Source organism: Anopheles merus, unplaced genomic scaffold (genome assembly GCF_017562075.2).
Source record: "Anopheles merus strain MAF unplaced genomic scaffold, AmerM5.1 LNR4000008, whole genome shotgun sequence".
Taxonomy (NCBI): Eukaryota; Metazoa; Arthropoda; class Insecta; order Diptera; family Culicidae; genus Anopheles; species Anopheles merus.
The window spans coordinates 376,319-388,008 of record NW_024427588.1 but is presented as its reverse complement, the minus strand read 5'-3'; the positions used below and the strand labels follow the sequence as shown (position 1 = coordinate 388,008).

At 42.5% G+C, this 11,690-nt stretch overlaps 1 long non-coding RNA gene across 1 annotated transcript; it reads right to left on the bottom strand.

Annotated features, from left to right (window-relative positions):
- Positions 1-7,364: 7,364 nt before the first annotated feature.
- On the bottom strand, positions 7,365-9,209 carry LOC121600848. The gene is made up of 3 exons (XR_006005880.1): positions 8,184-9,209; positions 7,945-8,079; positions 7,365-7,862 (listed from the first exon to the last, which is right to left on the bottom strand). It is a non-coding gene; the product is annotated as an uncharacterized LOC121600848 (long non-coding RNA).
- Positions 9,210-11,690: the final 2,481 nt, after the last annotated feature.

Genomic DNA, 11,690 nt, shown 5'->3' with positions numbered 1-11,690 from the left:
GTAGGTGGATAAATAAAATAAAATAAATAAATAATCATAAAGATAAGGGTGCATTTTTGGTCATAGAAACGAAGGTAATGATAACGTTTCTTGAAAAGGCGATTGAGGCCAATTGGCTCAAAGTCTCTATAAAAATAAAGAAAATAAAAATAACGTTTCTTTTGATTCATCGCTGTCATTTTTTTTTGCTCGGTATTCTGCTGTCAAGTTTTGAATCGCGTTTATAATACTTGTTTACATTTGACCGGTATGTTGGTGAATGGGAAAGATCTGCACATTTCTACATTATTTTCGTGAAAAACTAGTAGACATTAAACCTACGTTCGACAATGCAGCGACATGATGGAAATTATTATCGCGAGCGAAAGCGGGAGCTAGAAGAATTGGACCGAATATGCAATGAGCAACTTGCTAATGTTGATCTTGCCTCATCGAACATTCCATGGCCGGATCTCTTAGTAGGTGAGTGTGTGCCTTTTGTTTTGTAAATTGTATTATATATTTAATCGTCGTTTTCTTTTTAGAAAATCATCCAGCAGAAGTTCCAGAACTGTTGGCAGATTACACTTCTTTTGCATTCTCTTCTAGTGGTGAAGGTGTATACGACAGTTTCATCGACTATTTAGACGAGAGTGAAGTGGAAAAGGACGATGATTTAAGTTTTGTTCATAAGCTTTCTTTAAATGATGCCCTCAGACATCTAGCTATTATAAGTCGCCTGTCCCGTTTCACTATTAGAGCTATCCTTGCTATAATACGAAAACACTTTCAAGCTCCTGTTCCAAAATCATCACAAACATTGATGAAAACACCAATTCAAGTTGGCAAGCAAATTTTCCCAATAACCGGTGGGCAAATGTGGTACCGCGGAATATAATCAGTGCTACAAAACTATTTTGAGTAAGTATGCTTACATCCCTTGAGTGTATGTTTAATGTAATATTGATTATAAAATTCTTGCTTGCTTATAGGTATATTTGTCCAGATGTAGAACAAATCACAATCGATGTGTCCATTGATGGACTGCCACTATTTAGGAAAAGTCGGAAAAATTTAATTCCGATTCAAATAAGAGTGGTAGAATTGTCCAGCATCCCGGTATTTGTGGTCGGTGTTTTTGGTGGATCGTCAAAGCCGGGTTGTTTGGAAGAATTCCTGAATCCATTAGTGAAGGACATTAACAACCTCATGGACAATGGAATTAACATTGGCGATAAAATGTTTCCATTTTTCATGAGGGTTTTTGTTGCTGATGCACCAATGCGAGCATTTCTGAAAGGTTTGTAAGGCCGCAAATACACGACGCGCGTTTCCGCGGGCGCGTTTAAACGCGTATAACAGTTCCGCAGAGATATCCAGCTGGGTATCTCTGCGTTTCCGCGGTAGCGCGTTCGAATGACATTTCATTTCTATGGCTGGATTGTTATACGCGTTTCCGCGGGCGCGGAAACGCGCGTCGTGTATTTGCGGCCTAAGAATATGATGCCCAATTGTAAAAACTTGAATAATCTATCATAATAACTCATCATTTCCTTCATATCACCACAGCTACCATTAATTTTAATGGTAAACATGGATGCTTGTATTGCACAGCAGTCGGTATATCAGTACCTTCCAAAAGAGGTAAAGTTATGACTTTTAATACTGTCAATGCCACGCCGCGTACTAACGAGAGTTTTAGAGGTAGGGATTGTGTTGAACATCACACAGGAACGTCACCTTTGGAAAAAATTTATCGTTTTAATATGGTCAATGGCGTCCCTCCTAGTGACCGTCTTCATTTAATTGATGAAGGTGTTAGTAAAAAAATCGACGAGGGCATAATACATAATAAGTTTGGTGACATTCATTTTGTAGTTTGGACACCCCGACACAGGGAAGTCGTTTCTGCTTTTATTATGAAGACACGACTTCCTTCTGAAGTGCCCCGTAGAATGCGGCACTTAAAAGAACTTGCTTTGTGGAAGGCCACAGAATTTAGGATTTTTCTGCATTATATAAGTATTGTAGTGTTCAAAGATTTTATGCGAAGTGAGGCATATAATCATTATCTTTTTTATTTTTGTAGCATAACTATACTTAGTACTGTAGAATACAAACAACTTTGGCCTGTGGCGAAAAGAATGCTTGAAAAGTTTGTCAGACAGTTTAGTCACTTTTATGGTGCATCCAATGTTACAAGCAACGTCCATAACCTCCAACATGTTGCTGATGATGTTGAGGATTTAGGGCCGTTGGATTATTTTTCTGCATATGATTTTGAGAACAATATGCGATTCGTAAAACCATGCGTCAAATCGGGAACTAAAATTGTGGAACAGGTGGCTTCTAGATTAACAGAACAAAGTATTGTTCAAAAAGCCAGTCATCATACGGAAACGAATTATCCACATTTAAAGAAAAAATGACGTTTACAAGTAAGAGCCGATTACCAATTAGGACCCGAATTCAAAGATAGCTGGTTTCTTACACAAAACAAAAAAATTGTAAGATTTATAAAAGCTACCAAATCAACTACAAGCGATGCATTTAATATTTTAGGTGTAGAAGTTAGTTCTTGGGAGCAATATTTTGACATTTCATCAACAAATGCGGGGGTATTGGATTTCGATGTATCATCAATCAATTTAAATATCTTTAAAATTCATACAAATGTTCATACCACCCGTGTAGAGGTTTCTTCAAGTAATATTAAATGTAAATTAGTACCTATTTTTCTTCCTAGTCGTCCTCTTTCTCAGCTTCCTGTTGAACGCTCCCCACAACCCGATTCAATGGTACTGTTCCCTCTCCTACACACTTACTAATTAGTAATGCATTAGTTACCTAGAAGTATTTAATTTTAGGAGAACTTTAAAGCTAGAAGAGTATTGTAGGTTACTAAGTTCTTTTATAAGTAAATATAAAATGAAAGATATGGTTATGAAATTTGTTTGTGATAAAAAAGTGTATAATAAACAGACACTTACGTACTTCCAAAATTTTGCTAGTTTAATATTGAATCGAGATTTTTAAAGGGACGCATCCTCAGGACCATCTTCTTATTGGTTTAAATACCTACGTCGTCATGCCGGCATCCTACGACTTTCCAGACTTTTTCAGTATCACGCAGCCGGATAATCTGTCCTTGCTACGATGGAACTGTACCACTGCGCATTCCCAATTTTCGAGCATGGAGTGTGAAAGTGAAAGATGAACCACTAGCTTAATGAGTTGTACAACAAACTGTAGTTTCTGATACTGGCAATGGTCGGCAAGACGTAATGGCCGGGATATGTTATGAGAATACCTGACACATTCCCCACTGTGCGCAGGAGAGCACAATTATTTCGATGGCAAGATAAGGTGTACCAGAACCTGTTGGTGATCAGATCTTTTTTCATGCCAATCTCCTAGAAGCTAAAAATAATACTTTTGTTTATTATATTAAAGTAATACATGTTTCACAAATTCATATTGTTTTATTCAAATTCAGACGTTCTTCGAACCTCAATAATTCACTAATCCTTCACCGCACTGATAACATGAAAACCTCATACTATTTTGTAGAACTATTAATCACTGCCTTTCTTTTATGTTCGGCATGAACTACACTTTTTCTTATCCCTTTAATATTACATGCACTTTTCCCATTGTAAAGCTTATCTTTCAAATGTTTTTCAATAGTTGCCTGGTCAATATTTCCACCAACAACCTTCAGTATTTTTACAACGTTTGGATATTTTTTCAAACCCAACTTAGGTTTATATCCTTTTTTAACAGCCCCAGCCCAGCTACAACTCGCAAAAAAAGGTCTTGAAAACATTTTTCCCAAAGCGTCATGAATTCGTTGCTTTTCTTTGGTAGCAGTAATCTCGCCGGTAATCCAACGTACCATTGTTTTGAAGTTTTCCGAGAGAGAGAGATTATTTTCCAACGCATCCAGCTCTTCCTTGCACACCAATTCTGATGCGAGGAAAACTGGTCGCTGCATTGCTGAAGGCTGGTGTGCAATGGATGCAGTGACGACAGGCTGTTCCAGCTCTTTCCGGCACATTTTCTTAAGCTGCAGTTTTACATCTACTACTGCAGTGGTAAGTTTATGCGTTTGACGAAGATTCTGCTCGATTCGCTGATCACATATCCCGATTGCATCAAGAATTTATTGTGTTTCCATGATTTGATATCTAAAAAATATGTATTAAAATTGCAAACATATGCGTTATATACATTGAAGACAATAATTCTTTTTCGATTTACTCACAGTTAGATGCAATAATTTTGCAAATACAAATCCGCTAGCGCTAGATTCTGAGCCAGCAAAAATATACACCTCTCTTCTTTGAATTTCAATGTTGTCATTTATTGTCAAATCAATTTGACATATCGATATGAACAACTTTTGACAGCGCTGTCACGCGACCACATTGTTTACACACCGGCAGATGAGCAAACAGCAAGCAACACACTCTTATAATTAATTTGTTTTTTCAGTGCGAATCGATTAAAACAATGCTGCTAATAGCTGAGGTAAGTCGAACTAGTACTGTGGCAACCTTATACATCACCATCATCAATCAAAACTGATTGTAATACAAGCAATACTGCGGCATTCTGTGTACGGCATCATTGTATTGAAATGGTGTTCGTTCTACAATAATTTCCATTTTCTGTTTTGTTTTCGTTTCAGGAGGTGTATTACAACAACAAAAACAAAGCATGATAGAACAATAAAAGGACTGCGGATAGAATTGTACATCGAAGTGTATATTTATTCATTATATGATGACATTGTAGGGCGAGAAGAAAGGGAAGCGAAAATGAATGGTGGGAGGGGAAGACAGGTAGGTGCGGTGAGGAGAAACGAGTGAGAGGGCACTCAAAAAGCACTCAAAATCACTCACGAGAGATTTCATTTCCCTTAACAAGTATAGTGTTGTTAAGGGACTTCTTAAGGGACTTGTTAAGGGAGTTCTTTGCAGCGGGGACAGTCCCGTCCGCCAAAATGAGTGTATTTTTTGAGTGTTTTGAGTACCGCCATCCGTTAGCAGTTACTCTTAGAGGAATGAGTTACACCCTCGCGCGAGCCCTCCCCCTCCCCAACCGTAACGCACGGTGCGCTCTGCAGTTCTCAATGTGTTCGTGTTCTTTCCAGTCATGCTACCAACACATCCAAAGATATTTGTTTCTTTCGTTTCTCGTTTTCTTTCATGCATTGCCACGATCGCAAATACGCCCTTATTCTAACAACAAACACAAACAAGGTCATTTTTTTATTTCATTAAACACTTTATTGAAACATAAAGTACACTTTCACAACACATTTAGAATCCTTCATACTCACGAATGGCGTCATACTGTAAAGTACCGGGTCGAGCCATGCTGCGGGAAACTTGTCGACAATCTGCGTTGCCTCTGTTCAGCAAATTCTTACCTGTCGATCCACGCACTGCATGTGCGTCTGTGCACATTGTTTGTTCGCTGCACACTTCACCAAAACAAACCAGCGCACGAGACTTTGAACGAAATGCGCATCAGCGCACAAACACTGCGCGCGGGACTTAGCACAAAACGCGCACAACCATCTCCGACAAAGCGTCGCGCTGTACTGGTGGTTTTGTACGCGTAAGAGGGGGGACATCAGAGCGATGGTTCGATGCTGTAGTGTAAGCGAGACAACACGATGTGACGAGCAGCTCCAAGTTGTTGAGCTCGCTGAAAGAAGACACACACGCATTCACAGACGGCTCGTCAAAGCACGGTATTTGTATTGGTGTTAGTGAAGCGCGCGTGTAAAACAGAATGCGAACTCTCATCGCAGCGCGTTTCTCCTTGCTTCCTCAAGCTTCCCCATACCCGTTGGCCTGAATCACTCAAAATTTGGGGTCTCATTGTTTGCGTGGTATGGCTGTCACTCAGAGAACAAGGCAAAATGAGCAACGATCCGTGACGTCACGCGCATTGCTTTACAGCGGCCCTGCAGTATGTTTCGGTCTGGTTCAAACCCCAAATCCCGGCATTATAAACCTCCCATATGGATGCTGTCAAAATGAAAAATACAAAAGAAATTCGTGTGTGTACATTTTATTGAAAAGCTATTGTGCGTTGGCGTCATATCGTTGTTCCTCCTTCTGTTGAATAAATCGGCTGATATATCAACAACATCGCTGAGTTAAAACCCGTTCTGCAACAACCTGTAAGTACACCAAACCCATTTATAATCGTAACTATACTTAAACAATAAAAGGAATATAAAAATTCATAATTGCAGATGAAAAATGAATCGTCAGCACACCGAAGCTTCTTCTGTCTGCTGTTGCGGGGCTGCAGGAAAGCAATGCAAATGCGCAGAGATTGCCCTGCAAAACAGCAAACTGATTCATACCCTGAGCCAAATCGTTGTTGACGTTAAAATGCAAAACGACGAGATTATTAAGTGGCAGCGTCAACACGAGCAAAATCCTGTTCCGCAAGAAACGCCCGAAATTACACAACATACGCAAGAAAGTGTTGTGGATAGACGTGCCGAACCCTGGATTCGCCGTAGCAGTTGCGCTGCTGCTGGTCGACATCCAGGAATCGACACTGCGCTCACACACACTACCACGCCGCACTTAGCGATGCGCGCTAAGTGTGTGCATAGCGCACATAACCCGAAAGAGTGTGTAACAGGCTACAGGCTTATTTATTATTTTAATTCGTGCAATAAACGTGGTAATAGTTCCGAAACATAAAAGAAAGTGAGGAAATTATTGCGTTGATTGCATCTAAAACTGAGTTAGGTGATTTCGAGCAGAATCTAGGTTCAGAGGATCAGTTTGAGGAGGTGAAGCGTAAATTGCGGGCCAAAATGAAAGCAACAGAAACAAAAGCGCGACTTCACGAGTCCTTATCTTATTTTCAATAGATTATTTTTGGTTGAATGTAGCTGGTGCGGAAGAGGAGGTAATGTAGCCAAAAGTAGCCTTACAAAAATATGTAAATTTATTGCGTTTATTTGCAGGTGTGAGAAATGTAGGTAGCCGAAAAGTTGATTTTGCGTAACTTGAGAATTTTTTTCAACAGGACTACAAAATGCAAAAAACAGTGCCAATGTATCTGGCTCATTCACACGAAAGAGCAAAGGAGGTCTAAAGAAATAACTAAATTAGATACTTTAAATCAGTTTTTTTATATGTTAGAAGACTATATGGCGTTGTGGCTGTGAACTTATAATGACGGAAATAATAAACCAATAAATGAAGTTGTTGGTTTAGTACAACTTTATTCACGCACTTATACGATTATACCGCACCGTACAATTAAATTTTCTCGCACCCGCACCGTACACCGTTTAAAGGATAATTAAGAAGAGAGCGATCATCCGATCGGACACCTGTTTTTATGCGTGGCGCTCTCACGCACCTTGCTTTGCTTGGCCCTACGCTTGGTGTACTACGCTTCGTGTGCTACACTTCGTGTGCTAGGCTTCGTGTGCTACGCTCTAATTCTCGTTGCTAACGGTTTGTAACGCTTCCGTTATCCTATCGCTATCTTTATTGCTGATTAACCTTTGAGGTCGGAGTCACGATAGCGATAGATGTGCTGCTGGGGACACGAACCTCCAAGCATAGTAATTATGTCATATTGCCACCAGCGATCACACCACAAAGTTATAAAACACATCGCTTATAAAGTGTTGTAGAGAAAGAACCCGAAAGAAATGATAATTACTGACTCAGATACATATTTTAGTTTCACTCCTATGTTACATTTTAATTCAACGCTTTGTCTAATGTCTTCGGACTCAATAGCCTCGCTACCTAGGCTTAATGCAAGATTGTCAAGAAAGGCAAGTGCCACTGCAAGCTATATCGTAAAAGAAACGATCAGGCTGGGGCATGCTAGCAAAAGAACCATACTGTTTAAAATATGATATGCCTTTTTGTGTATTAATTAAATGTATTGATGTAAGCGTAGTCTTACCATAAGCATATATTCCGTTGGATTGGCTCGGAATCACTACCACCCTATGTCGTCAACAATAGCGGGTTTCTAGCCTACGAAGATTCCAACCAAGGACATCCAATGGCCCATATTAATGCTCTGTAAGCCAAGAATCTGTCGTAATTGGATTGATGCCAAGGTATTACCATAAATCACATAATTTATGAATAACTAATATAGAACATTAATGGTAACTTGTACATAAGTCGTATACTTACTTGCTTACTTTTGTATCATGCGTTAATCAAGTTCGAGGTGTATAAGAGCTTCATTAACCGCTTTTAATCAAAGAATCGCTAATGAGGACGTGTGGCCACAGCTAGCTCGACCATTTACTTTTACACAAATCAAACCGCTATGCCATCAGTGTAATGGCACCGTAGTTCACGTTCTACTTTAGGTCGTTGGCCGCTTGGCGCAGCAATATGAAGCCTTGCGCGGTATATTTCGTGCTGGGTCCGGCTAGTTGATAGTTGGCCCATGCACGACCATCCTTCAGAGCAAATAAGCAGCGGGAAAAGACCGCTCCATCAATTCGTATCACCAAAACGGCATGGCGCAGGGCGGCAATCCCCGACAACTTGCCCGCACCCTTCTAGCTATGTCACTAATTAGCTTCAGTAACTATCCCTCATCGTCGCGGTCCTCGATCAGGAACGAATCTAGCACGTCCTTGTTCCACACGTCGAACTCATGTGCCATCTACTTCTGTATCTTGCCGAACGCCAGCATCAGGTGGCGCACTTCGCAGATCAGTTGCATGTTATCTATCGTACTCTATACCGTTGTGTACCACTTTCACAAACCGCCGGGGACCGGCACCGCCTATGCCGATTCGTTCACGATACGGATCACCGTTAGATTTGGCGCATATAGCGTCCCAGGAGAAAGGTCACATACATTACAAACCATTCAATTAAAATACAAGATCAACCCACCAGGAACATATCCTTTATCCGCGGAAAAGGTGTCCGGGTTTGGGAAGGGGGGTAACGAGCCCCTTCTTCTGCACCCCTTCACAGCTGCAGAGGGTATCGACTATTCATTATCCCCGCAAGGAACGGTTATATTGCACAAATCACACCCTAAAATGGAACAATGATCGTAATTTCACATAAACATACCTTACCTAGCGGCGGCGTCGTGCGGGAAGGTTAGAAATTTCATTCGGCTTTATTCCATGCTCCAAGCATTTTTTTTTTCGCTTCTACTTACTTACTTATCCGGCACTACAACCGCTTTGCGGTCTTGGCCTGCCTCAGGAGTGTCCGAAACCGCTCACGGTCTCGCGCCTTCGTCTGCCAGTCCGTTATCCCGGCCTTAATGGCGGACGCCTCCACGCCATCTTGCCACCTCAATTTGGGCCTACCACGCCTCCTCTGTCCTTGTGGACGGCTTAAAAAGACTTTACGGGCTGGGTCGTCCGTTTCCATGCGTATAACATGGCCAGCCCACCGGAGCCTGGCGAGCTTTATACGCGACAGTGAGGTCGCCGTACATCTCGTATAGCTCGTCATTATAGCGGCTCCTCCATTGTCCTTCCACACATACGGGGCCAAGTATCCTTCTGAGCATCTTCCTCTCGAACGCGGCTAAGAGGGTTTCGTCAGATTTGGACAGTGTCCATGTCTCAGAGGCGTATGTGAGTACTGGTACTATATAGGTACTATATAGTCCCAGCTTCGTCCGTCGCGACAGGTTCTTTGAGGTGAACTGCTTTTTCAGGCTGTAGAATGACCGGTTGGCAGCCAGCATCCTTGCGCGCAACTCAGCTTCCATGCTGTTGTCGTTGCTGACCTTTGACCCAAGATAGGTGAATTGTGGGACGACTTCAAAAGTGCGTTCACCTATCTGAACGTCACGCCTACGTAGATTCTGATTATTTGTTGGTGGGCCCGCTGATGTTGCCACCATCAGTTTGGTCTTTGCCTCGTTTATCTGCAATCCGAGGTTCTCTGCCGCCTGCTCGATCCCTTGGTAGGCTTCTGCTACATAGGAGAGCCGCAGACCAATGATGTCTATATCATCAGCGTATGCCAAGATCTGGGTTGACTTATAGAAGATGGTTCCCGTAGTCTCCACCCTCGAGTCACGGATGGCCCTCTCTAGCGCCAGGTTGAATAAGAGACAAGCAAGCCCGTCCCCCTGGCGCAGACCCTTGGTGGTAGCAAAAGGTCCTGAGAGTTTTCCATCCACCCTCACCTGGCATGTGACGTTGGTCATAGTCATTCTAACTAGCCTTATCAGTTTGGCCGGGATTCCAAAAGAGCCCATAGCGTCATAAAGTTTTACCCTGGCTATGCTATCATATGCGGCTTTGAAGTCAATGAAGAGATGGTATGTGTCGTGTCTGTATTCAGCCATCTTCTCCAAGATCTGCCGCATGGTGAAGATCTGATCAGTGGTTGATTTTCCGTTTCGGAATCCTCTTTGATAGTTTCCGACTATCTCTTCGACGTGCGGGACAAGGCGATCCTGAAGGATCAGGGAGAATATTTTATAGGCGGTATTCAACACCGTAATACCCCTGTAGTTGTTGCAGTCCAACCTATCTCCCTTCTTGTATATGGGGTAGATGATGCCGAGATTCCAATCACAAGGCATCGATTCGCTATCCCACACCTCAGTAACAATTTGATGAATCTCGTTTTCTAGTCGTGCACCTCCATTCTTGACCAGTTCAGCTGCAATTCCGTCGGTTCCGGGTGCCTTGTTATTTTTCAGCCGACGGATAGCCTTTCGTGTTTCTTCTATGCTAAGTGGCAGTAGCATGTCACCATCTGCTAGTGGCGCTTCTAGCTGTTCGCTAAACTGGTCATTGAGTAGTTCATCAAAGTACTGAGCCCACCGCGAGAGGACCTCTGGCTGGTTACTGACCAGATCTCCATCCTTGTTGCGACAGCAGGTTACCTTAGGTACAACGTTGTTTCGGTGACCTGCTATCGCTTGGTAAAACTTTCGTGTCGGTCCGTACGCCTCTCTGGTTTGCTCGAGTTCCCGCATGTTTTGCTCTTCCAAAGCATGCTTCTTGGAGCGGTGAACTCTTTTCTCTTCGCGTCTGAGCCGTGAATATTCCTCTGCGCATGCCCGCGTTCTATGCCGTTGCTGCATTGCTCGGTATGCAGTATTCTTACGTTCGGTCACTTGTCTGCATTCATCGTCGAACCAGCCAGATTTGGTGTTGCCACGACGTGGTGGGAGTATATTTCTTGCACAGTTTATTATTTTTGTTTTTAGAGCGTTCCACCTCTCGCTCGTAGTTTCATAACTGTTTTCTGGTAGTAGAGACTCGTCTAAAGCGGCTTTGAATTCCTGTTGGACAGTAATGTCCCTTAGAGAGTCCGTGTTGAGCCGAGGCTGCGTGTTTTCTCCACCCCCATTGGCGCGGGGGCGGGCGATTCTACAACGTATCACTAAGCCAACCAAGTAGTGATCGGAATCGATATTGGCTCCTCGATATGTTCTGACATTTAACAGACTCGACTGTCGTCGGCGGCTTATTAACACGTGGTCGATCTGGTTGAAGGATTCGCCATCCGGGTGCGCCCACGTCATTTTGTGGATGTCCCTCCGCGCAAATTTGGTACTTCCTACAACCAGATTGTTCGCTGCGGCGAACTGGACCAATATACTACCATTATCGTTACTGTGCTTATGCCGGTCTCATGGTACAGTCGTCAACTCGTACGACTTAACAACATGCCCGTCATGGGATCAAGCCCCAA